This window comes from Plecotus auritus (assembly GCF_963455305.1).
Source record: "Plecotus auritus genome assembly, chromosome: 1".
NCBI lineage: Eukaryota > Metazoa > Chordata > Mammalia > Chiroptera > Vespertilionidae > Plecotus > Plecotus auritus.
Genome location: NC_137770.1, coordinates 170,469,660 through 170,494,703, shown reverse-complemented (window position 1 = coordinate 170,494,703; position 25,044 = coordinate 170,469,660). Strand labels below are relative to the sequence as shown.

At 43.6% G+C, this 25,044-nt stretch overlaps 2 protein-coding genes across 4 annotated transcripts in view; one reads left to right on the top strand and one right to left on the bottom strand.

Annotated features, from left to right (window-relative positions):
* The window catches only part of PAPSS1 (3'-phosphoadenosine 5'-phosphosulfate synthase 1), a 181,015-nt gene extending 158,563 nt beyond the window's left edge, over positions 1 to 22,452 (bottom strand). Inside the window, exon 1 of one of the 2 annotated variants that reach the window (XM_080642893.1) lies at positions 22,050 to 22,452. The gene's annotated coding sequence lies outside the window, so the exon portion shown is untranslated. The remainder of the gene's footprint in view (positions 1 to 22,049) is intronic. The other variant, XM_080642892.1, reaches the window with a different exon arrangement.
* The window catches only part of SGMS2 (sphingomyelin synthase 2), an 89,435-nt gene continuing 86,697 nt past the window's right edge, over positions 22,307 to 25,044 (top strand). The window contains exon 1 of one of the 2 annotated variants that reach the window (XM_080642929.1): positions 22,307 to 22,432. The gene's annotated coding sequence lies outside the window, so the exon portion shown is untranslated. Of the gene's footprint in view, positions 22,433 to 22,512; positions 22,818 to 25,044 lie in introns of those variants that run through there. The other variant, XM_080642928.1, reaches the window with a different exon arrangement.

Below are 25,044 nucleotides of genomic sequence, written 5' to 3'. Positions count from 1 at the left end.
AGTCTTGGCTTCCCGTCAGCCCTACCCTTGCGTGCGCGCCTCCATACCTCTGCCTCCTGCAGCTCCCCTGAGTTTCCACCTGACAGTCCAGATTCCCCCCATAAGAGCGTGGGTCCCCAAGGGCTTGCCCGGAACTGGGGTTCAGTGCAGTCGGAACTGGGGTTTAGTGCAGTCAGGAGCTTCCGACTCCCTTCCTCTAGGGAAAGCCTGTGGCAACCTCCGCATTCAGTCTTCTCTGTGAGCACTCACACGCACGCGCGCCTCCAGACCCCTGCTCACTGCAGCTCCTCCGAGTCTCCGAGTCTCTGTGTGCCTTTCTCTCTACCTGACAGTCCAGACTCCCCCTGTATGAGCCTGGGTTTTGCCCAGAACTGGGGTTCAGTGCAGTCGGAACTGGGGTTCAGTGCAGTCGGGGGCTTCCTTACCCCTCCCACCAGAGAAAGTCAGCCAGGCACTCAGCTGCCCGTCCTCTCTGCACGCGTCTCCGTACCTCAGCCCTTTGCCACTCCTCTGATTCTCTGTGAGCTTTTCTCTTTCCTTCTAGTTGTAGAATTTCCACTCAGCCAGCCTTCCTGTGGTTCTGGATGATGTCTGTTCTGTCTTTTAGTTGTAGTTTTGAAATTGTTTTGCCAGGCAGTTTAGGTGTTTACCTATGCCGCCATCTTGGTTTCTCTCCTTAAGCAGGTTTTTTAACTGAATTCTTGTAGTCAGGTTAGGAGGAAGGGTCAAAGATTCTTTTAACTCTTTTGTTTCTTAATAACTGGCTTGAAATCAATATAGCAAATGGCATATTTTGGGGTGGAAAAACCTTGGTCCTCTTCATAGCCTTGTTTTAACTTTTGGCTAAGTCAGCAGTCACTTATATGACTATGACCAGTGAATACTCAGTGTTCAACCCAAATTGCATGTTAGGAATATTTCCTCTTCATAAAACATTTTGTTTTTCCTGGAATTTAAACTGCCTTCGCTTAACTTCCCATGTGTCTACCATTAATTTTTTTCTACATGTTCCAGTAGATCTGCTGAACCTTTACAAATAATTGTTCCCAACCACTTGAAGACAGCAGCTGTCTTCTGTTCCAGGTGGGAGAGGTTGGTTGTCCTCTGGAGAGGCCTGGTGTCTGGCTCTCTCAGCACTATTCTGCTTTGTCAGAGCCCCTTGTGTTAATCAGGGTGGAATAACTGGGTTGTAAACAGATTCCCAAATGCATAAAAAAAACACACTGTCGATATTTATTTCTTGATTACTGCTCTGGATTGAATTGTTTGTCCCTCTACATTCAAATGTTGAAGCTCTAACCTCAATGTGACTATATTAGGAGATAGGGCTTTAGGAGGTAATTAAGATTAAATAAGGTCATAAGGGTGGGCCTTAATATAACAGGATTGGTGGCCTTATAGGAAGAGAGAGAGAGAAAGAGAGAGAGAGAGAGAGAGAGAGAGAGATATCTCCATCATGTGAGGACACAATAGAAAAACAGCTGTCTGAAAGTCAGGGGAGGGCTCTCATCAGACAGTATACCTGCCAGCACCTGGATCGTACACTTCCCTGCCTGCACATTGTGAGACATAAATGTCTGATATTTTGTCTGTGGTATTTTGTTAGAGCAAAATACCACAGTCATGCCTTAACAGACTAAGACAGGACCTTTTTTTATTAATATCTGTCAGTCATTATTTTTATTCATTCAATCAATATTTATTGGGTATTTCCTATGTGCCATGAAATAGTCTAGGTTCTAGAGATATATTAGTATCAAATCTCTCTCCTTCATGATGCTCATATTCTGTGAGAGGAGACAGAGATTAATAATTGACCTTATAAAACAGTCATAATATAATGGAAGATAATGAAAGAAAGACGGAAGGAAGGAAGGAAGGAAGGAAGGAAGGAAGGAAGGAAGGAAGGAAGGAAGGGAGGGAGGGAGGGAGGGAGGGAGGGAGGGAGGGAGGAAGGAAGGGAGGAAGGAAGGGAGGAAGGAAGAAAGAAAGAGGAAGAATAGAGTGCTGGAGATGGAAGAGTAATTGTGATTTTAAGTAGGGAGGTCAGCCCAACCTCACGGAGATGCTGAAACTTGGGCAAAGGTTTGAAGGAGGTGAGGTCAGAAAGACATCTAAGATATCTGTAGGAAGAGCACTCCAGGAAAAAGGTCCTGAGGTGGGAGTGTACCTGGCATGGTCAAGAGAGAGCAGGGAGGCCAGTGCAGCTGGAACAGAATGAGCAAGGAGGCATGTAGAAATAAGGTGATGCCTTTGGCTTCTACTTGAAGTGAAATGTGGAATCATTAGATGACTTGGAGTTACAATTTAAAGGGATCCTTTTGCTGTTACATAGTGAATAGATACTATAATGCATGGGTAAAACAAGGGAGACCAGGTGGGACCCTCGTACAGAAATTTCAAACTTAACTTGTGAAAAATTAAATTTTTAAATTTTCTCCCTTTCACCTGTTCTTCCCCAAAGACTTCCTTGCTTCAATAATTGGCTCTACCCAGAAATTAAGGCTAGCCATCTATGAGTTTCCTTCTTTTCTATCATCTGCTTCTCCCTAAATCCACACAAATCCCATCCCTAATCTGTGAGCTCCATTCCATTTCCAAGCAATCATTTCTGGTCAACAACAAAAGGTAGCAGCCAAGTCAAATAAGCTTCTGGCATTTGTGACAATTATTAGGGTCTCCTACACTGGAACCACCAAAGCTACAGGCACATGTCTTCTGGTGATTGGGGAAGTGTCCCTCACTCACTTAGGTAGAGATCCTCTTTCTTTGAATCCCCCAAGTCATTATCCTCCATCTATTCTCCAAAAAGTTAAAAAAAATTATTCAAATTTCTTCTATTTTATGAAAAGAAAAAATGCTGAGATGATCTTTTAAAATAATTCATTGTGGAAGAAACCACCAGAGCAATACAGAAATCAGAAGAAACAGCAATAAGATTTTCCATTTGGGGAAGGGAGAAAAACACAACTATGAAAGCATTCCTCTGCTTTTTTCTTTCTGCCACCCAAGTTCTATTTGAACTTGACAACGCCAAAGTAAACTTTTTTGCCTTGTTTGGAACTGCAAGGATTTTTCCATTCTTTTTTTCCCCAAAACCACAGCAGTCCTCTTCTATTATAGCTGGTTTTCTTAAACTTTTCACTGCAATCCCATTGGATTTCTCCCCTGCTTATTATCTAAAGAATGTACGTTGAGTACATATTTCAGTGCCAAAAGGAAATTTTCATTACGTTTTTTTAAAATCACTGATTACTACTTAGTGAAGTTGGAATGCTCCCAGATAAAGAATGATTCAGACATATTTTCATTTGGCGGGAACTATGCATCCATCCTTCTGTCGTCTGTACTGTGGAAGAGTTCATAGAAGGCAGTCTGAAGAACTGACAAGTTGCCTTATTAAATGGTGATTTCAATTTGCTTTATTTTATTGACTGTTTTGTTTCCTTAACATTTCTGCAATTTTTGCTCATGCAAGAGAAGAACATTACAGTGATTAAGAGTGTAGCAGTTCTAAAGCCAGCTGCTTAGGTTGAAATCCCAGCCTGACTACTTCTTAGCTGTGTGACCATGAGCTGTGTGACCACTTAACCTTTATTTCTCAGTTTCACCATCCTATTGATATAAGATTGAGATATGCCCAGCACATTCTAAGTACAATGTAAGTGCTAGCTACATCTAAGGGCTAGGTATACAATTGTTGCCAGGTATCAAGACTGACACCATCCTGCCCTGTAGAGCCTTCTAGCTGCAGGACTTAAGCAAATCACTTAACATAAGCCTTGGTTATTTGTCATCAAATGTCTGTCTCACAGGATCCTTATGGGAATCACGTGAGCTATGACAAGAAAATTACTTAAATAGGGTATGATGAATATTAAACATTCCATGTGAGCTAATGTTGTCCAGAAAGACAGGAAGGTAAGGAAACAGCCTAAGGGATGTACCCATTTTGACCAGAGTTTAGGGTGCTGTAGGAGTACCCACTAGGGCCTAGGCTATCTACATTGAGTCATGATAAATAAGGAGGAGCTAGCCAGAAAAAGAAGAAGAGGAAGAGAATTCCCAGAAGAGGAAACCAAAGAGCTTCACTGGTTTAAACAAACTAGAAGTTTAATGTAGTTAAGAATGGAATCTGGAAATGGCAAAATTTAAAAATGGAGTGGTAGGCAGAAATTGAGTTATAGTAGACCTTTTCAGCTATAGTTGCTCAGAGCTGTACTTGATTGTGAGAAATGGGAGAAACGGGAAGTCATGTAATGGACTTAAGCAGGGGAATGATAAAACCAGAATGGCATTTTAGAAAGGGCCCAATGGCTGCAGAACTTGAACTGGAATGGAGGGGGTCAAGGCTGGATGCAGGACTCTGCTGCTGGTTCTAGGTTCTAAACAAGGGCTGGAAGGCGGTGACCCGGACAAAGTCATGACAAGGCGATGGAGAGAACTGGCGGCCTTCCTCAGTTCTGCTGCTTTGATGAGGACTTCATGTCTTCACTTTGGAGTCTTCTTTCTTCCCATTCAGATGCCAATATGACCATTTATTTGGCTCACCTCCTCTCACCTACAGCAGCAAGGGGTATTACTTGTCCTCCTGAAACTTCCCCAAACATCCTGCCCGGGGCTGGGGGAGAGTTCACTATTGTTTGCTGGTTTGAGGGCTTATTGTCTCCCACAGAGAGCACAATTCTTAATCAAATATTGCTTGAGGCTTGTACCATTTGTTTTACATGCTGCCATCTGGAGCTGCCCCCAGATATGTCTTGTAATCCAGTGCCTCTGAGACGTCAAGGATGGCAGTTCCCATCTAGAAGTTAATGTTTACTTCACTGGGAGAAAGAACACAAGTACTTCTTCATAAAATAAAACAATGAGTGATAAGTTTCTTTACCACCTGACCATCCTTGACCCAAGTATTCCTTGGAAAGGACTTGGCTGTTGGTCAGCGGGGAGGGTGTACATAAACTCTTTCATGGAGCCCAACCCACCCTCATCACCTAATTACCATCAGAGTCCAGTGTGACTCATAATCCAATATTGAGGTTGTGGGTTGTGATAAAATAAATGAGCAATAAGTGTCTTATTCAAATAAAAAAAGAAATGCCATTTTATAAATGCCATTTCATTGGCCTCTCTGCTTTTCTCCTAAGCCCTTATGGTATTTGGGGTGGAAGGAGTTTTGTGGATTTTTCTATTGTCGTTTTTTTGCTCAATAGCGGCCCTGATCAGAATAGCCTCAAACAAAAATGTAAGTAAACAAGGTGAATTTTGACAACATTTTCCACATTTTACTACTCTTTGTATTCCCAGTCTTCAACGCCTTCACCTAATAGTCTCTTGAAAGCAGGAAAATAAATAAGCTAAATGACAATAATACTTTACCAGTAGTGTGTGTGTTTTAGGGTAAGGTGGACCTAGGCCCAGGGAAGCAAATGTGATCTCAGATTCAGAGGGTCCGAGGGACTTGCTGAAAAACATGAATTTAGGATCATGAAATTAACAGGAAGAAGTACAAGCCAGAACCGGTTCAGTTGAGATCAATGTCCAATCTGAGAGCCATTAACTTCCTTCCCTCCTCCCCTCTGGACACACCCTGTTCAACTTTACCGTTTAACTTCACAAACCTTCCAACAACCTGACTTCAGATCTTTAACAGCCACTGCTATCAATCCCATGGTATTTATGCAAAAATCCCTTCGCCAAAATTGAATTAAATCATATCATTCAAAACTGTGCCAACTCCAAAATAATAAACTTATAAATCTCTGTCTTGGAAAACAATACAAGTACCCAAATCTCAAACCTACACTTCAAGTTCACAGAGACTTCAGTCTCTACCTCTTTTCTCAATCTCAGCCATTCCTAGTTTTAGGGCCTCTCTAATCTAACTTGAATGCCATTCTCTCATTTATTGAACTAAATTTACTAGGTTTCTACTTTATGCTAGACATTGTTCTAGACCAGTCATTCTCTTCCTTGGTTGTATATACAGGAATCATTCAGAGACCTTTATTTTTTATTTTTTTTAATGTTTTCATTGATTTTTTTGAGTGAGAGAGAAAAGGAGAGGGAGAGAGAGAAACATGAATCAGCTGCCTCCTCCACGCCCCCTACTGGAGCCCATAACCCTGGCATGTGCCCTGACTGGAAAAAAAATGGTGGACCTCTCCGTGGGTGCATGGGATGGTGCTCAAAGAAATGAGCCACACTGTCCAGGGCCAGAGACCTTTAAGAAATACTGTGCCTGGTACCCACACAGAGATTCCAATTTAATTGGTTTACAGTGCATTTTAGGCATCAGGAATTTCAGAAGCTCTCCAGGTGATTCTAATCCTCTAAGGATCACTGCTCCAGACACTGGAGATACAGAAGTGAACAAGATAAATTAGTGAGAGCTCATATTAGAACAAATTCAAATTCTATCCCTCCTCTTATTACCAGCTCTCTGGATTCTCTTGTCAGACGATCCTTCTACTGTATTTGCTCTTCCAGGTCTTGCTTCTAGATGAAACCATCTAACCACTATCTCTTCTCAAGCACCCAGAGGTCCTGGCACAGCTATATTAAACATAGAACTCTGCTGATTAGTTTCATTATAAATTTATGAGCTTCATTCTCAGCGTGGCTCTCATTATTGGCACAGTGTTACTTATCTTTTGCAGGTCTCCTTTCTCATTTCTGATATCAGATATTTCTGATAGCAGAGTTTTTCCCTCTCTTAATACTCTATCAAGATCCTGCCTCTCTCTCTCCCAGCTGATAACTCAACCTCTAATTTAACAAAGAAAACAGTAGTCACAGTAGTGAACAACCTTAGCACTCCTTCTTTCCACCTTAACATTAAATATCTATTCTCTCCCTTATATCTTTAATTTCTCTTTATGGCCAGATCCTCCTCTACTCTCTATAAATGTGCTCAAGCATCTGCCTACTAAACCTGCTTAGAATTGTCTATTTTGTCTCCTTTCTTTCACTGACATGTATTTTAAAAGAATTCTCTACACTTGCAGCCTCCACATCCATTTCTCCACTTAGTCTTTCTGAATTTCGATTTGATTTCCACTGCTATCACTCTACAGCTGTGCTTTCCAAATTTTCCATGCCATGGCAACCAGAGAAAATTATTATATTTATTTGGCACCCTGTGGACAGCAATCAAGGTCACTCTAACCCCTCCTGACATGTCAGAAACTTAAGGGGCTTATTCTTCAGCTCACCTGCAATCATTCATAGCTCACCATCCACCTTGGCATGCCAGGTGGGAAGCTCTGCTCCACCAAAACTGCTCTGGCTAAGGACACCAGTGACCTCAATGACAAATGCAGTGTTTACTTCTCTGTCCTCATCTGTTCTATATCAGAGTTTATTGATCATGGGGCTTCTTTATTTAAAATGATCACAGTTTGTTCAAGGTAATGTGCCATTTGGCAGCCAGGAAGTAGGTGGAGATAAGAAGAGCAGGCTACTTTCCGTTCACTGTCTGCTTTATTAAGGCCCAGTTGTTTATTAGTAAGAGAACTCTGCCATCAATAGGCAATGTTTGGAGATCCATGGTGAGTTGAGGTGGCCAGAGAAGGTCATTTGCTACATGCAAAGAGCCCCAGAGTCTTAACTGACTACGCAGTTGGTAAATTGTAATACTTAAGGATCATTTTGTGTATTTATCCCCTATAATGTTTTCATAAATTAATTCTAAATAAGATCCTAGGCATGGATCATCTGCATTTTTCTGAGGAGAGGCCATTTAGAGAGTGTTTGCATTACAAACCTTAGGATGGCTTTTGTCCTGTGTGTGGTTTAACTTGGGATTGTCCAAGGCAAACCTCATAACTGCTTCCCTTCCCTTCATGTTGGCTTCTCTTTTTCTCCTAGTTGGCACTTACCAAAAGGTGAGGTTTGGCCTGACAAAAAGAGCATTTTTTTCCCACCAAAATAAGAGGGAATGAATGTTAACAACATGCCTACATTTAAGCTGTATAGTAGTTTGGAGGGGGTTTGAGAGAGTGACTGGTTAAGCTAAATTTTGAGGTCACTGATCTCTTCAATTTGCTTTATTATCATTATTTCCAACCGAGCTGCAGATGCTGAAGTTCACTGCCTTAGAAATACCTTATCATAAACCCACCTGTAATGGACTCCCAAAACTCTGGGGATGGGATGGCTATTCTCCATTTGCCATTCTAGGTCCATTCTGACCCTACTCAGCCCTGTTCTATAGGACACTGAATCGTTACCTCCGCTATCATCTGGGTTTCCTTCCCCCATCAGCTTCGAGTTAAGGTCAGTTGTCAGCAGGAAATCTGAGGGCAGGAGGAGAGAGGTCAGAATCATTGTTCTTCTCACTCTCTCCGCTATTGCTGCATTCCTCCACCTAAGGCCATGGCTCCTTTCTGGCAGCTTCTTTTCCATAGTGCTAGTTCCCATCTGGCCCTGGAAACACCTTTCTTTTTCCCCTTCCCCCTTCAGGCCTAGCTTCCCAGTATCCCTGGGTGCTTCACCATTCGTGTGTGTGTGTGTGTGTGTGTGTGTGTGTGTGTGTGTGTGTGTGTTGGGGGGAGTTATTTGATAGTTATCGCATCACTGTATGCTGTTCACCATTCTTGTTGTATCTTGTACTAGCCTCTCTGACTAGACTCTTTATAAGTAGTCCCTTCATTAAACTCTTTTTAGTTAAACTCTGAGGGAGGATCCTTCTAGTTGTAGATGGGATGCTGTCCAATTCATGAATCACTTAAGAAAACCAATTAGATCTTAAAAACAACAACAAAACACACACACACATACACATCTCTGGGTATGCCATCTTTTTCTTGCTAAGACCTTATCTATATGAGTAAATGGATGTGTAGCCATATGCTTATGGTCCAGCATTTCAGTAAAAATAATTACTATTATAATTCTATGTTTTCCTCTTAACTTTTTCCATTTATTTAGCAATCTACAACTTACATTATCTAGCATGTTTCAAAGGGTGTTATCCTAGGGATAAAGGGGCAGTGGGAAGAAGCCAACCCGTTGACACTGATAGACTCAACTAAAGTGGCTTCTAAGCAGATTGGCATATTGTCCATTAGTTGGATTGAAAAACCTTTGAAAACAAATGTAAAATAAGTACATTATGTTTTAAGTTAATTCCAGATGAAATATGATCACATTATAAGAGTATAATTGTAATGCCTTTATTATATTTTCCCAACTGTATTAAGAATACTTTGAAGACAGGGCTATATGCTACCTCTTTGTCTCCCTTAAAAAATTCAGCACAAAGTAGGTAGCACTTGAGAAAGTTTAAAGGATAGATGGACTTAATATGGGTGAAAAGTATAATTAATCAAATTCAGTTAGCACCATGTTGATAAGTGGAGAAACCTAGAATGTATACAATAAACATAAGATAAATTCTTCCCTTCAACTGTAATGAGAAGAAAAGTAAATATAACAAATGAAACCATACCAGAGGAAGAGAGGGTTAAAAAGACAAGATTAATCCTATATAATAAAAGCCTAATATGCTAAGTGTCTGGTCGTCCATTCAACCAATCAAAATGTAATATGCTAATGATATGCTAAGGCCGCTCAACTGTTCACTATGACATGCACTGACCACCAAGGGGCAGACAGTCAGTCGACAGGTTGACCAGTCACTATGATGTGCACTGACCACCAGAGGATGATGCTCTGACCAGTAGGTTAGCTTGCTGCTGGGATCTGGCCGATTGGGACTGAGAGAGATAGGCTGGATATCCTTGGAGCCCTCCCGTAGTCCCTCCCCAGCTGGCTAACATCCTGCATATGTGCACAGGTGGGGGCTGGTCATCCCCTAACCACTCCCCTGCCAGCCTGATTGATGCCTAACTGTTCCCCTTCCAGCCTGGTCACCCCTAACTGTCTTCCCCTGATTGGGGGCTGGCTGGTTTGCCATGAAGGGTGTCCCAGATCAGGGTGGGGGTTCCCCGGCCCCAATTGTGGGTGGGAGGTAATTAACTAAAGACCATCCTATATAATAAAAGGCTAATATGCAAATCTACCAAATGGCGGAACGACTGGTCACTATGACATGGACTGACCACCAGGGAGCAGACGCTCAATGCAGAAGCTGCCCCCTGGAGGTCAGTGCACTCCCACAGGGGAGGCGCCGCTCAGCCAGAAGCCCGGCTCTCGGCTGGCAAGCACAGCAGCAGTGGTGGGAGCCTCTCCTACCTCTGTAGCAGTGCTAAGTATGTCTGACTGCCGGCATAGACCCCCCCCCCCCCCGAGTGCACGAATTTTGTGAACCAGGCCTCTAGTCTATCCTATATAATAAAAGAGAAACATGCAAATTGACCGAACCTCTGCTACACCCAAAGCCACACCCACCAGCCAATCAGGAGCAAGTATGCAAATTAACCCAACAAATATGGTGGTAGCCACAGAGCTGGAGAGAGCAGGAGGCTTGGGTTGCCCCCGATGGTGGAGGAAGCCAAGCTTTCCGCACACCCTGGCCTGTCCTGGCCTCTGCTCAAGGCTACAAAGTTTCAATTATAGAAGATAAATAAATCCCAGATACCAGGGCCTCTGCTTGGGTCGCTGGGGGGCATGGCTGGCCTGCAAACCACCACAGGCCCCTCGCCTAGGCTGCCCCACGCCCCAAGGGAACCCCCACCCTGATCCGGGACACCCTTCAGGGCAAACCATCTGGCCCCCACCAGTGCAGCAGGCCTCTATCCTATCTAATAAAAGAGTAATATGCAGATTGACCATCACTCCAACACACAAGATGGCTGTCCCCATGTGGTCAAAGATCCTGCCCCCATGTGGACACAAGATGGCCACCACAAGATGACCAGCAGGAGAGGGCAGTTGGGAGGGACCGGGCCTGCAAAGGAGGGCAGTTGTGGGTGATCAGGCCAGCAGGGGAGGGCAGTTGGGAGGGACCAGGCCTGCAAGGGAGGGCAGTTAGGGGTGACCAGGCTGGCAGAGGAGGGAAGTTGGGGGGGGACCGGGCCCGCAGTGGAGGGCAATTGGGTGGGGGGCACGGCCGGAAGTCCCCTGTCAAGCCCCACCTGGTGGGGGGCGCGGCCTGAGGTCCCCTAGCCCAGCGTCAGGATGGGAAGCGCACCTTGAGGTCCCCTGTCAAGCCCTATGGGGGCAGGGGAGGGCATAGCCTCAGGTCCCTGCTGATTGCTCGTTAAGGCTCCTTATGGGAACTTGGCTTCAGTTGTGGGTGCAGCCATCTTTGTGATGGAGTGATGGTCAATTAGCATATTCCCTCTTTATTAGATAGGATAGGATGGATAAAAAAGGTCAAGGGCAAGAGAATGAAGAATGTCAGGTTGGGTGAGTGCATGTTGGGGGGTGATGTCAAGAAGTTATGTAGAAGACAATCTTAAAAGCATGAAAGAAAATAGAAAATGATTTTAAAAATTATTATAGGCAAACACTTTCTGCTGAATATTAAGACATTTGATATTAAATACTGAATGCAGACTAAGGAGTCATTTAAATTTAATTTAAGAGGAAGTTGTAAAAATAGTAATGAGTTAATGATATATGAAAGTGCTGTGGATTCTTTTCAGTAACAACATTGGTATAAAAGCTAGGAGTTATTTATGTTGAATTTGTAGACTGGCTATATAATATATACTTCAATGGCCACTGTCTGAAAACACACCTAAGATGAGAAGGGTTAAAGAAACTGAGAAGTCAAAGGTTTTCGTCTATTACTACTTATCTCCTATGTCTCTTCATCCCTGACTATATTTAACTACCAGGAAGCTGTAGAGATGATTGCTGCAGTATTTATTACATGTTTGATGCTGTTGACCGGATACTTTCATATAGAAAGCATAACACTGTACAATTATTACCTTCATTTTATTATAAAAACAGCATGGATCAACAGGCAGACTTTGTACCTTTCTTGTTAGACATTTTAGTTTCAACTAATGGCTGAAAAGTCAGGACTGCATAAAGTTAGCATGTCCTCCTACAATATCATCCTTCACATTTTAAATTAGAAAAAATAGTCTGTTTTAATTTTCAATTCAAGCCCCATCCTTTTAAGAAGGGCCAGTTTGAGTTAGGGGATATAATCACCTACAGTGCCCTAATAACTTGTGTGGCAGAGGATGTGTGTGTGTGCGCACATTGGAACTGGAATGAACCAGGGGAAACAATTGGAGAGGAAGCCAATGAAGAAAGTGAGTACAGCCTGGGACGCTAGCAGGCTGTCCAGATGTGTCCTATAGGGGAGTCACTTTCCTGGTTGTGGACACCAGTCTGTGAACTCTGGCCTCTAGTTTATTTGGTAGGCTTAACATTCAACTGTGCTAGAATGGCAAGGTGACTGGCCTAGAGACCAACTCACAAGAATTACAGTCACAGAACACTTTAAACATCAGCGTATAACTCTTAAGCTCATTAGTGAATTCTATTTCTCTAGACTAAATTCCATGTGAGACCAGTGACTATCAAAGAAGAAAGGAGGTTGGGAGTGAGATGGTGGGGGATGACCTTCCCTATTGAGAAGGATTCTCAGTCTTTCTGGGGAAGCTGTTTAAAGCTACTTAAGTTCCCTCTATCCTGCCCAACCCTAGACAGCCTTGAAATTCTGATAGTCCGTTCCAAGATGCCATGGTCCTTGATTGAAAATTGTGGCTAATACTGTATATCATTAGGAAGGCTGTAATTTGCTTAACTATACATATATATATGTAAAGAATCATTGCCTTTTCCAAATTTTTCTCAACATAAGAATAGTCTCAGTCAATTAAGTGGTATCTGGAATTCCTCCCCTAGATTCATGTGAGCCTCACATGATGATGATTCTTATGAAACTGGCAAGTTTGGGCAATGCTGCTCCAGGCAACTCTATATAGAAATGAAATCAGTGTTGTCATGCAGGCGTCCTTTTTGCTGCTGCTGAATTTTCCAAGTTGCCTGTTCCCACTACCCTCCAGGGGACTCTCAGGACTTTATCTGCTGTTTCCCATATGGACCCAACACAACCCTTTATGTGGAAGCGAGGGTCATACAGTAAAAATAATGTCAATCTTAGCCAGTCAAGCATATACACAGAACCCCAGAGGTTAAACCAGCCCTTACTTCTGGTTTAATTATATTTCAACCCATCAGATTCCCCCCGAGTGATGGATATTTGGTACTGCTCTCTATCGCCCAGTCTGTTTACTCCCTTTCCACTCCTGCTCCACAATAGCTGTGTACTATCCTAACAGGCCATGGTTTCCTCTCTTGATCAGTAGAGGTTACTATTTTTTGGATCCTGAGGAAGGAAAAGGGGAGGAGCAGAAATCCTCATAGTTGATGACTCTGAGTGGAACAGCTAATATAAAATGAGACCATTTCCACTAAGATTAACCTCCTCTTGACATATCTCCTGAACTTGATTACACTAAAAATGTATGTCTCCACTCCAGCCTTACACAAGACCACTTTCTATTACCCAGCTTTAGAAAAGGGTCAGGTTGTCAGATCCAGAAATGATAAGGGGTGGGGTTAGGAAGAAAACCATCCCCCACCTCAGATGCCTATTCCATCTCCATACACTTATTTCCATAATATTCTGTGATTTATTTTCCCTGATCTCCCTGAATCTACCCATTGCTCCCTAACCCTTCTCATGTATCCTCTAAAATCTCTACTTTATGATCACCAACTCTCCAATATGTTCAGTCATTACTTGGAATATCCTCCCCATCGCCTTTTTTTTTTTTTTTTTTTTTTTTGAGCCTTAACTGAAATCTGGGAACATACCTTCTCTGCAGCCTGTCAAGGGTGTCTGATTACCTTCTCACACTCTGTACCTTGGAGTTGAAAGATAAAGTCTGTGTCCCTTTGATTTCTAGACTTCTGAACTGAGGTGATGCCTGGCTTTAGGGAAAGGCCCCAATCCTTTGAGGCCTTCATGTCGTCTATACCCGTGGTTGGCAAACTGCGGCTCGCGAGCCACATGCGGCTCTTTGGTCCCTTGAGTGTGGCTCTTCCACAAAATACCATGGCCTGGGCGAGTCTATTTTGAAGAAGTGGCATTAGAAGAAGTTTAAGTTTAAAAAATTTGGCTCTCAAAAGAAATTTCAATCGTTGTACTGTTGATATTTGGCTCTGTTGACTAATGAGTTTGCCGACCACTGGTCTATACCATCTTCTTCCTCTCCTTTTCCCAACATATTATTGTTTGACACCTGATTTACAGTCTTCTCTACCTCTGGTCTGGCCATCATTCTGGTAACTTCAGCATCCCTGAGAATTGCTCTTCTGATGTGCTCAACTCTGAAGTGACATCTTTCTCTTCTCCTCCTTCCTTCCACTTCACTCATCCACTCACAGCCACATTCCAAGGCCTTGCCATTGGCCCAGACTGCTCAGACACATAGTTCACCACCCAATCTCTTATGCTTCCAAATTCTCCCACCTAGTATACCTCAGTCTCTAGGCCATTGGTCTTTGTACTCTTCTTTGATCCATTGGCTTCATTCTCTCTTTTCTTCTCTCCCTGACCATCTTTTATTCCCAAGTCCATTGCTTTATTGACACTATTCCAGACTTACTCCCTCCTTTGCCTAAGTATCCCATCCACTACCTTCATTCTCTGTGTCATGCCCAAGTAGCTGAGTGCTGCTGGACAAAGACACTCTAGGGACCACTGTGGTCCCGAATTCAACTAAGTCTTTAATGCCATCTGTCAGATTTATGAAGTTTCTTTAGTCAGTTCATGTTCTTACTCTCCAGGTGGCTACTTCAAACTGCTTCCATTCTTTGTAAAACCTCCCACCTGTTCCACTTTATACTCAGTGGATGATATCCCCTGTGGTCAGCAAAATGGGCCCCCAAACATGTCCACACCCTAAGCCAGCCGTGGGCAAACTACGGCCCGCGGGCCGGATCCGGCTGTTCTATCCGGTTCTCTTGCTCTCCCCTCCGCTCCTTTACTTTGAATTTATATTAGTTTACACAAACACTCCATCCATGCTTTTGTTCCGGCCCTCCGGTCCAGTTTAAGAACCCATTGTGGCCCTCGAGTCAAAAAGTTTGCCCACCCCTGCCCTAATCCCTGGAACCTGTGAATACATTACATTACAAAAGGACTTTGCAGATGTAATTAAGATTATGGACCTTAATATAGAAAGAGCAGTTGGATTACCCAGGTGGGCGCAATTTAGTTATATGAGTCTTTAAAAACAGATACGTTTCTCCAGCTGAGGCAGATAGGAAGCAGAGGAAGTCAGAGAGATTTCATATGAGAAGGATTCAACACACTGTTGCTGGCTCTGGGACAGATGCCTCTAGCTGCTAAGGGTGGCCCATAGCTGATAGCCAGTAGGGAAACAGAGGCCTTGATTCTGCCACTGGAGGGAAGTAGATTCTGCTGACAACCTGAATGAGTTTGGAAGCTTGCTAGAACTTGCTGATAAGAGCCTCACTAGCCTACACCCTGATGTCAGCCTTGTGAAACCCGGAACTGAGAAGCCAACAAAAAAGTCTGTAGGAATTCTGACCTGCAGAACTTTGAGATAATACATTTGTGTTGTTTTCAATTAGTGCGTTTTCTTTTAAACATATATTTTATTGATTTTTTACAGAGAAGGGTTAGAAACATCTGATCAGCTGCCTCCTGCACACCTCCTACTGGGGATGTGCCCACAACCAAGGTACATGCCCTTGACCTCGAACCTGAGACCCTTCAGTCTGAAGGCCAACACTCTATCCACTGAGCCAAACCAGTTAGGTTAGGGAAGTGGTCAGCAAACTCATTAGTCAACAGAGCCAAATATCAACAGTACAACAATTGAAATTTCTTTTGAGTGCCAAATTTTTTAAACTTAAACTTCTAATGCCACTTCTTCAAAATAGACTTGCTTAGGCCGTGGTATTTTGTGGAAGAGCCACACTCAAGGGGCCAAAGAGCCGCATGTGGCTCACGAGCCACAGTTTGCCGACCATGGGGTTAGGGCATCAATTAGTACGTGTTTGATCATTTGTTACAGCAGCAATAGAAAAGTAATTCTAACTCACAGAAAAATGGAAGCATCAGAAGGAATGATTTCAACGTTATGCAAGCAGTCCACAAACATAACTGCATCACTGCCATGCTTTTCTTGTTCTCTTCTTCCCTCTTGTTTTTGTTTGTTTGTTTTTTGTTTTTGTTTTTTTTTTAGGAGCTGTTCCTTCTCCTCTCTCTGGCCATTTTTTTTCCCATGTGTGTTCTGGATACCATCTCCTCCTGACTTCTCCTGAACCATGACTATCTATTATCCTCCCCATTGTCTCTCTCTTCATCTTCTTTACTGATTCCTTCCCATCAGCATTCAATCAATTGTAGAACATTTTTATCACTACAGTACCCTGTGCCCATTAGCACTCACTCCTCATTTCCCACCAACCCAAATTGTATTTTGTGAACTTATTCTGGTATTACTTTAGCATCCCTTATAAGTCAGCACTTTCAGAAGCCAATTCACTGGCCCCCTGCTGAGCTCTCCCATGGCTCACTCCATTAGGATTCTGCTCCACCATAGCATAGCCAAACTCCCTCTGGTTAAGGTCAACAAAGACCTCCATGTCACCAAATCCACAGGACTTTTTCAGTCGTTATTTTATTTGCTCTCTCAGGAGCATTTGATAGAAATGGCCATTCCACTTTTCTCAAAACTCCTTTTTCTTGGTTTCCTTGACACTACGTTCTCCTGGTTTTCTTCCTATCTCTCTAGTTATGTATTTTCATATCTTCAGCATTCTCCTTTACCAAACCTGTAATGTTGGGCTCTCTCTTGGACCTCTCCTCTTCTCTCTCTGTAGCCTTCTCATTTTTTTATGGCTTCCTTATCACCTACATACTGATTATTCTCAAATTTATAACACTAGTTCATGCCTCTTTTCTGAGTTCCAGGCTAATACCATCAGCTGTCCACTTGACATCTCCATTTATTCATCACACTGTCAAACACATCATGTTTAAAACTCATCATCTTCCTCCACAAACCTATTCCTATCTTGGCATTCCCTGTATTGCTTGGTAAAAGGCAGCACCATCCACCAAAAGTGCTCAAGTAAGAAAGAAAAAAAGTAGGAATTATTTTGGCTTCATTCCCATATCTAATTGATCTTCAAATACTATCCATTATACTTGAAATCCATCCACTCTGCTTCTTACTTTCCCATCACCACTCTCCTAACCTAGACCACTGTCATCTTGTACCTGGACTGCTGCAAAGCTACCTGTTACTCTCCCTACACCCTCCCCATCTTGCTCTAGTACAGAAGTATGGGCAATAATAATAATAAAATGTGTCATATAGTTTACTTTCCTGAATACCCCCAAAACTTTTTGTTTAATTAGAACATCTGTATACATAGTATAGTAGTACTAACTATAAAAAAGCCTAAGAGTTTTCATTAATAAAATATAAAAATATTATACTAAAATGCTCCCAAATTAATAATTGGGCTACCAGATTTCAGACTATGTTCTATTACACACAGATACACAAGCACATACATTTTTTTGGCACACCATGGAGCCACTGATATAATAATTGTGAGGAAAGAGTACGTGAGATTGTGTTAATTAAAAAAAAAAATCAGAAGCCCTGGCTGGGTAGCTCAGTTGGTTAGAGTTCATCCCAATACACCAAGATTATACGTTCAATCCCCAGTCAGGGCACACATAAGAAGCAACCAATGAATGCATAAATAAGTGAAACAACAAATCAATGTCTCTTTCTATCTCTCCCCTTTCCTCCCCCCCTAAATCAATGAATAAAAAAATGTTTAGAAATCAGAATAAGAATCATATGTATGATGTTGAAATTATGTTAACCAGTAGAAATCTAAAGAATGCAGAAGAGACAACAAAATGTTAACAGTGGTCCCCCCCACAACTTATTTTCCAATTGCTCTACAATATGGCACTATTACCTTATCTTTTTAATAGATAATAAAAGTTTTTTAAACTAAAAAAGTAAGATCATTATTACATCAGTGTAGATGATACAATTTAGGGAATGATGGTCAAAAGTATGAACTCTGGGACCAGAAAGTCCTGATTTTATACCTTGACGATGCCCCTTACTTGAGTATGATCTCGGGGTATTGGCAAACTCTTATCTTTGGTTATCTCATATGTTGAGGAGGAGGGCTTTATGAGTACCTACCTCAGAAGGTCACTGAAAGGATTAAATGAGATAATATAGGGGAAATCAATTGGCATAGTCCCTGGCATACACAAAGTACTCACTAAATGGTATATCTTGGCTCATTGGATGGGCCTGGCACAGGGCGAATATCTGAAACCCTGAATCCACAAGGTGAGCAGCCTTAATCTCTAGTTGTTCTGGGTGTTGTCTCTCCAACTAGACAGTAAGCGCACCTATGGCATATACTCATTGTTCTGCTACCTTCTAAGTTCCATTATTGCTTGGGTGGTTGTTTTTTATTATGAAAGTAGTGCAGGCTCATTGAAAAGTAGTCAAGAAATACAGGTTTCCCCCTCACACTTGGCCCTTCTATATTTCATGCCAAGAGGTACTAGTTTGGGTATGTATTTTTCAGAGGGGAGTGGTGTTTGTGTCACAAAAATGGTGTGTGTTTGTGTGTGTGTGTGTGTGTTTTCTTTCTGCTTATATTTTTTCACTTAACAAAGACAGTTTTCTAAGTTAGAGCCTACGGAACTATTTTATTCTTTTCTTTAAATTGCATACAGAGAATCTTATAACATGGAGACACTTCACCATTGGTTTGTTCTTTAAGGCTTGTTCATGTGTTTATTTCACTCAGTAAATACATGCCAGGCATCATGCTAAACCCTGGGAAAATTGTAACTAATGCTGCAATAAAATCCTTATGCAATTTTTTTTTAAAAAAGCAAACTTTCCCATTGCTGAGACATATGTTTAGAAGATGTACATTGTGATTCTTAGATAAACAATGTGGGCACAATATTTGTTGTCTGAGTGAATGACTTAGGTACATCCAGAGTAGGAGTTATTATAAAAGGAGATAGAGTCTATATATATAATATATATTTACATGTGTATATTTATTATATATGTATACATATATATATTTCCTAACTTAGTCAATACGTCTTATCAAACTAAATGAATATCCATAAAACTTAATTTACAGTATGCAATAATATAGTGGGAAAAAATGACAAGAACACACCTGACAGCCCTTTCTCTCCCTTAGAGCATTCAGCATTATTATTTTTGGAAGGTGACTAATCAGGGACTTAGTAAACTTTGATGCGTTGTAAGGACAAAAAGGTGCAGTTAAAAAGAAAAGGAAAGAAATTACCTCTCTGTGTGCAATGGAAAAGTCACTATTTTTCAAAATAGAAATTAAGATGAATAATTTACTTTCTCATATGTTGATAATGAGTAAATGGAAAAACTTCACACAACACAATCACAATTATAGTCTTACTAGTGACCCGGTGCACGGATTTGTGCACGGATTTGTGCACATTGAAAGAAAATTAATTAGAAGGTGGCTGGCAGGTAGAAACTGGGCAAGATGGCCAGACATGCCCTAGAGCCAACCTTCCACAGTCCCTCCCTGGCTTCTGTGGAGTGAGCGGGGTCCCTCCCAAAGGTGGGGTCCCTTGGTCTGGCCTGTGGGGATCAGGCCAAAACCGGCTCTCCTACATCCCCCGAGGGGTCCTGGAGTGAGAGAGGGCATTCTGCAAAGTTGCTGTTGTACAGGGTGTGAAACGCAAATGCAAGTGTGTGTTAAACCAGATTCGGGGCTGATAGTGCCCCAGCAACAACATAACCCAAGGCCAAAGGTGGAATCACGCAGCCCCGTGAGGAATCAGGCTCCCTCCTCTGTGGTTTCGGGGTGCGTCATCCAAGGCCCACCACTGCCAATTCATTGCAGCTTGGCAGCTCCTGTGTTGAGCATCTGCCCCCTGGTGGTCAGTGTGCATCATAGCGACTGGTCGGACGGTTGGACACTTGGCATATTAGCCTTTTACATATATAGATATTTATTGGAGGATATTTAAGTGGTATAATAAAATGACCTAATTATTTATTTTACAACTAGAGGCTCGGTGCATGAAATTTGTGTGGGGGGTGAGGGGATGTCACTCAGCCCAGCCTGCACCCTCTGCAATCTGGGACCCCGTGAGGGATGTCCAACTGCCCGTTTAGGCCTGATCCCACTGGGACTCACAATCCAGGACTACTGGTTCCCAACTGCTCGCCTTCCTACCTTCCTGATAGCCCCTAACCACTTCTACCTGCCAGTCTAATCACCCCCAACCACTCCCCTGCCAGCCTGATCGACGCCTAACTGCTCCCCTGCTGGTCCAATTGCCCCTAACTGCCCTCTCCTGCTGGCCTGGTCACCCCTAATTGCCCTCCCCTGCCAGCCTGGTCACCCCCAACTGCCCTCCCCTGCAGGCCTAGTTGCCCCCAACTGCCCTCCCCTGCAGGCCTGGTCACCCACAATTGCCCACCCTGGCAGGCCCGGTCACCCTTAACTGCCCTCCCCTGCAGGCCCGGTCCCCCACAACTGCCCTCCTCTGCAGGCCCGGTCTCCCCGAACTGCCCTCCTCTGCAGGCCCGGTCACCCACAATTGCCCTCCCCTGCAGGCCTGGTCACCCCTAACTGCCCTCCCCTGCAGGCCTGGTCACCCCTAACTGTCCTCCCCTGCAGACCTGGTCGCCCCTAACTGCCCTCCCCTGCAGGCCTGGTCACCCCTAACTTTCCTCCCCTGCAGGCTTGGTTCCCCCCAGTTGCCCTCCACTGCAGGCCCAGTCCCCCCCAACTTCCCTCCTCTGCCAGCCTTGTCACCCCTAACTGCCCTCCCCTACAGGCTTGATTGCCCCCAACTGCCCTCCCTTTCAGGCCTGGTCCCTCCAACTGCCCTCCCCTGCTGGCCTGATCACCCACAACTGCCCTCCTTTGCAGGCCCAAAGCCCACAACATTATTTTTAAAGATCTGTAGAAAATCTTATTCAGACATAATGTCCAAATTTTGGGCCATAAAGTAGGAAGTATGTGGGATGTTCACCCACAATTTTCTGTGTCTGCACATTCGAATCTAGTTCCTGGGTGGTATAGACAGGACACCCAAGCTTCTGCTTAGATCTATGATTGTCTGTAAAAATTGTTGGTTCAAATTTCCATTTACTTTGCATCCTAGCAAACCAATCCATTTGCTATTGCCTTCTGGGCAAAATGCCTGGGCTTTGTAAAATTAAAAATGAACTATTGAAAAGAAAAAATAGACCCAAGGAAAATAAATATCAATTGTTGGTGTTCTTTATTGAGTGCATTTTCCACAACAATGATATGGAACCTTTGGTTAATTTCAGGAGCATTTTGATTTGGGGGAGACTGCTCTAGTAACATCTCACAGTTGTCTGTTTCAGGACTGCCCAGTATGTTTTTATTCTGCTGCCATTGTGTTTAATTGCCATAGACAAATGATTGTTTACCCACATTACTTCTGCAAGAGGCATCCAGAGATGCCTTGGGATTGTTTTTGTTGATGATATGGAATCACCCATAAGCCAGTGTAAATCCTAAACATAATTACCCTGTCCCCAGGTAGAAATTAACTAAAAACATTTCTGTCAATTAAATTCAATAAAGATTTGGCCAAATTCCCTCGGATTCATCGTAGTTAGAATTTCTGAGGCTGCCATCCTTTACTTTGAAAACGGCCCAGCAGGTGTATGAATAGCAACACAGAAATGTAGAGCCCTGACCATTTTTTAAGAAGGCAACACCCCTTCTAAAAACATAATTAATGAGCTCATCAAAGAAACCACACATGATGACCTTGTGCCCCCAAAGCTGCGGGAAGTGCAGTGTTCAGTTGAGCAAAGAAAGATTCTTTCACTGTTTATTTTGGTTACGGTTTCTTATCTTGAACGAGAAGTGAATCAATTAGCAGGACAAATGACACGGTGGTTAGTCACTGAAGGGAAAGTATTATTAGCTTCATTAACCCGGAGCACCCTTCCAGCTCGCACCTAGAGTTGCCACTGTACGGACTGATGACTAATCCCTACCAGGCAACACTGCGAGTTTTGGACACTCACCTCTGAGACTTAGGCCAACCGCTGGTGCCCGCAAGCCCACTCGCTTCCACGTCCGGAAGCAGTTCCTGAATTAGGCGAGGTGCGGGGGTGGGGGATCCCTTCCCAGCCGCACCCTTGAAAGTTACTGGGAGTGACACCTAAGCAAACAACTTTCCCAGATTGATCTCAGTCGCTGGTCAAGGAGGTCTGCTCTGGGCGCTCAGCCTCTCCGCGCAGAGCCAATCGGCTCTTCCAGCCAAGCCCCTCCTCCTCTGCACCTTTAATGGCTGGGAAAGGGAGGGTCGGCCTGGGTTCTCTTCTTAAGAAGTCGCACCGGTTTGTCGAGCTCCGCTCAGCGCCTCTAGCCACAGCTGCGGGAGCCTGCACCACCGCCCGCGGCCGCGGTGAGTCACTGTTTGGAAATGAGGGGGCGGGCGCGGGTGTGAGAGAATGAATGATGTCAGGAGCGCGCAAGGCGGCGGGCGGGGAGAGCGGGCCGCGGCCGCGGTAAACAGCCAGCGCCGCGCCGGGCCCAGTGGGGCGGGGATTCCCCGCCCAGCGCGCACGGAGCCGCCCGAGCCCCGTTGGTGCTGCAGCGCTGCCGGGAGCGGCCTGGGGGCGGCGGCCGTGGGAGGGACCGGAGAACAGCTTCCCTCGCGGGACCGCGGCGCGAGAGGGCGAGACGCGGTGCAAACTTTCTAGCGGCTTCGGCTTGGGGGTGGCTGCGGCAGCGGGCTTCGTCCGCTAGCAGATCCTCCGCGGGGCGCTTGAGCCTTTGGAGGGGCGCAGGTAAGGAGCGCCTGGAGGGGCTGGGAAGGAGGATGGGGTGGGGAGCCGCGCGCCCTGCGAAGCGCGAGGAGCGGGGAGGTGGACTAACCAGAGACGTGGTTCCAATTCGGCCCCCACGCACGCCACCCCAGGGCATCCTTTCTTGATTTTGCCAGCTAGAGGATGGATGTGTGGCTTGTTTCTTTGCTTTGAGCATTCAACTCATTCATTTGCAACCATTTCGGGTAACTCGGTCCTGTCGTTGAAAGGACACTTAAATCATAGGTTGTCCAGAGACACTCCGGAGGTCAAGGCTGAATTCAGATGGTGAAGGAGGGACTGACTCTTTCTTTTTGAGAGGCACTTGCTGATGATACGTGGACAGTAATGACCCTGCTCTGGGCAGCCCACGCTGAAACCTTTCAACGTTTGGCGGACCCCTTAAGGAAAGATTTGGTTTCTCAGCGCAAATAGGTGGAAGGGAACTGTCTATCTTTCTGAGATATGGATAATTGTTAATAACCCGCGGCTACGTCTTGAAATAACTGGTGTCAAGTCCTGTAATCTTTTATTTATCAATCTTTGTCATTCTTCTATTTTATCGTGCCTGCTCTGATATGACCTTAAAATCATTTTGACATGCATTTTAAATTGCCCTAGAGATCTGTTTAGTGTCTCTAGGTTAGGTGTGCATTTTGAATTTAAACTTAACTTTTCAAATCCTTGCTTCACGCCTCCTCCCATCTGTTAATCGTGGGTTCTCAGTTACTTAAACACTCTGATCTAGTAACATGGGACTATAAGGACTTCCGAGCACTTGAGGACTATAGTGCAAAGGAGCTATAATGTCTGGCACAAAGGTGACCTCAACAAATTACTGTTTATGTATAAATAAGAGGATGTTCCAGTGGGCTCAGGTAGTAACCAATTAATTTCCACAAAATTTTCTACGTATAAAGCTGGTAGACTGAGGTTTGTATGTGCAATCCTTTGGCAGGTTCCTAGAATGTCTGCATTCTGAGTGTGTATACCAAGACGGTCAACATTTCGGTGTAAATACCTGAAAGGTGTTAAGGGAACTGCCATTTAGTGTTTAAACAAAGTCAGAGCAGTGGCTGGAAGTGAAAACCTGGAATTTGGAGGAAGGCTGCATGTGTGGAAAACTCTCAAACTTTATCCTTCACCTTTAAAAAAATATAAGCTGTGCAAAATTTCCTTTTTATAGCCCTTCCCTTGGTTCGATGATAGCCTTGCTTCCCAATAGTCTTCTGGTTGAAGTATTTTTTCATGAGTTAATATTTAATTTGGTTTCTTTCGTTTCGTTTTTAAGTAAAGCTGGTTGACATAGGAACCTGGAGATATCCTGTCCTTAGTTTCTCTTCTTGCAGAATCTCATAAAAGCCCTGGGAAATATTTGGAAGAAGCTTCAGCACTTGCTCAGGTTATTGAAAACATTTGTTCTTCTGATATCTACAACTTTTAGGGTCAAAGGTCACAGGTGGCCTTGTAGAGAGATCTTGAGCAGTGGCATCCAGAAACCTGAGGTTAACTAGGTGTAACTTACTTGCTGAATTACTTTGAATGAGTTACTCAAACTCTCTGGGATTCTTGTGGGACTTTAAAAAAATTGTACAGGGAAAAATGGAAATAATCTTATATCCATTAAAATAGACAATGGAATACAAGTAAGAACTTTTTCTTTTTAAAGAAGTGATACTTTGAAGTGAGATGTTTTCTCTGTGTGTGTGTGTGTGTTTAAGGAACAATTACTAAGAATTCTAGACAGTTTCAAACTAAAGATAGCCTACCTATCCTTTTTTAAAAATACATTTTTATTTATTTTTAGAGAGGGAGAAAGAGATAGAAACATCAATGATGAGAGAGAATCATTGATAAGTTGCCTTCTGTACTCCCCCCATTGGGGATTGAACCTTCAAGGAGGGCAAGTGCCCTGACCAGGAATCAAACTGGTTCATAGGTTGACACTCAATCACTGAGCCACGCTGGCTGGTCAAGTCTACCTATCTTTATCCAATTCTCATATGGGGGAATTGAAGCCTCTATCCTGAACTACTGCTATCAGACATTTATTCTATTCATCCAGTTGGTGAACATTTAGTGAGCAACTACCATTCCAGTCACTATGCTAGGCACTGTTGATGCTAAGTGCACTTACTGTCCTTGGGGGTTACAGGCTACTAGAGAGAACCCTTAGGCTTTGATTATGGAAAGGAAAAGAAAGTGTCAA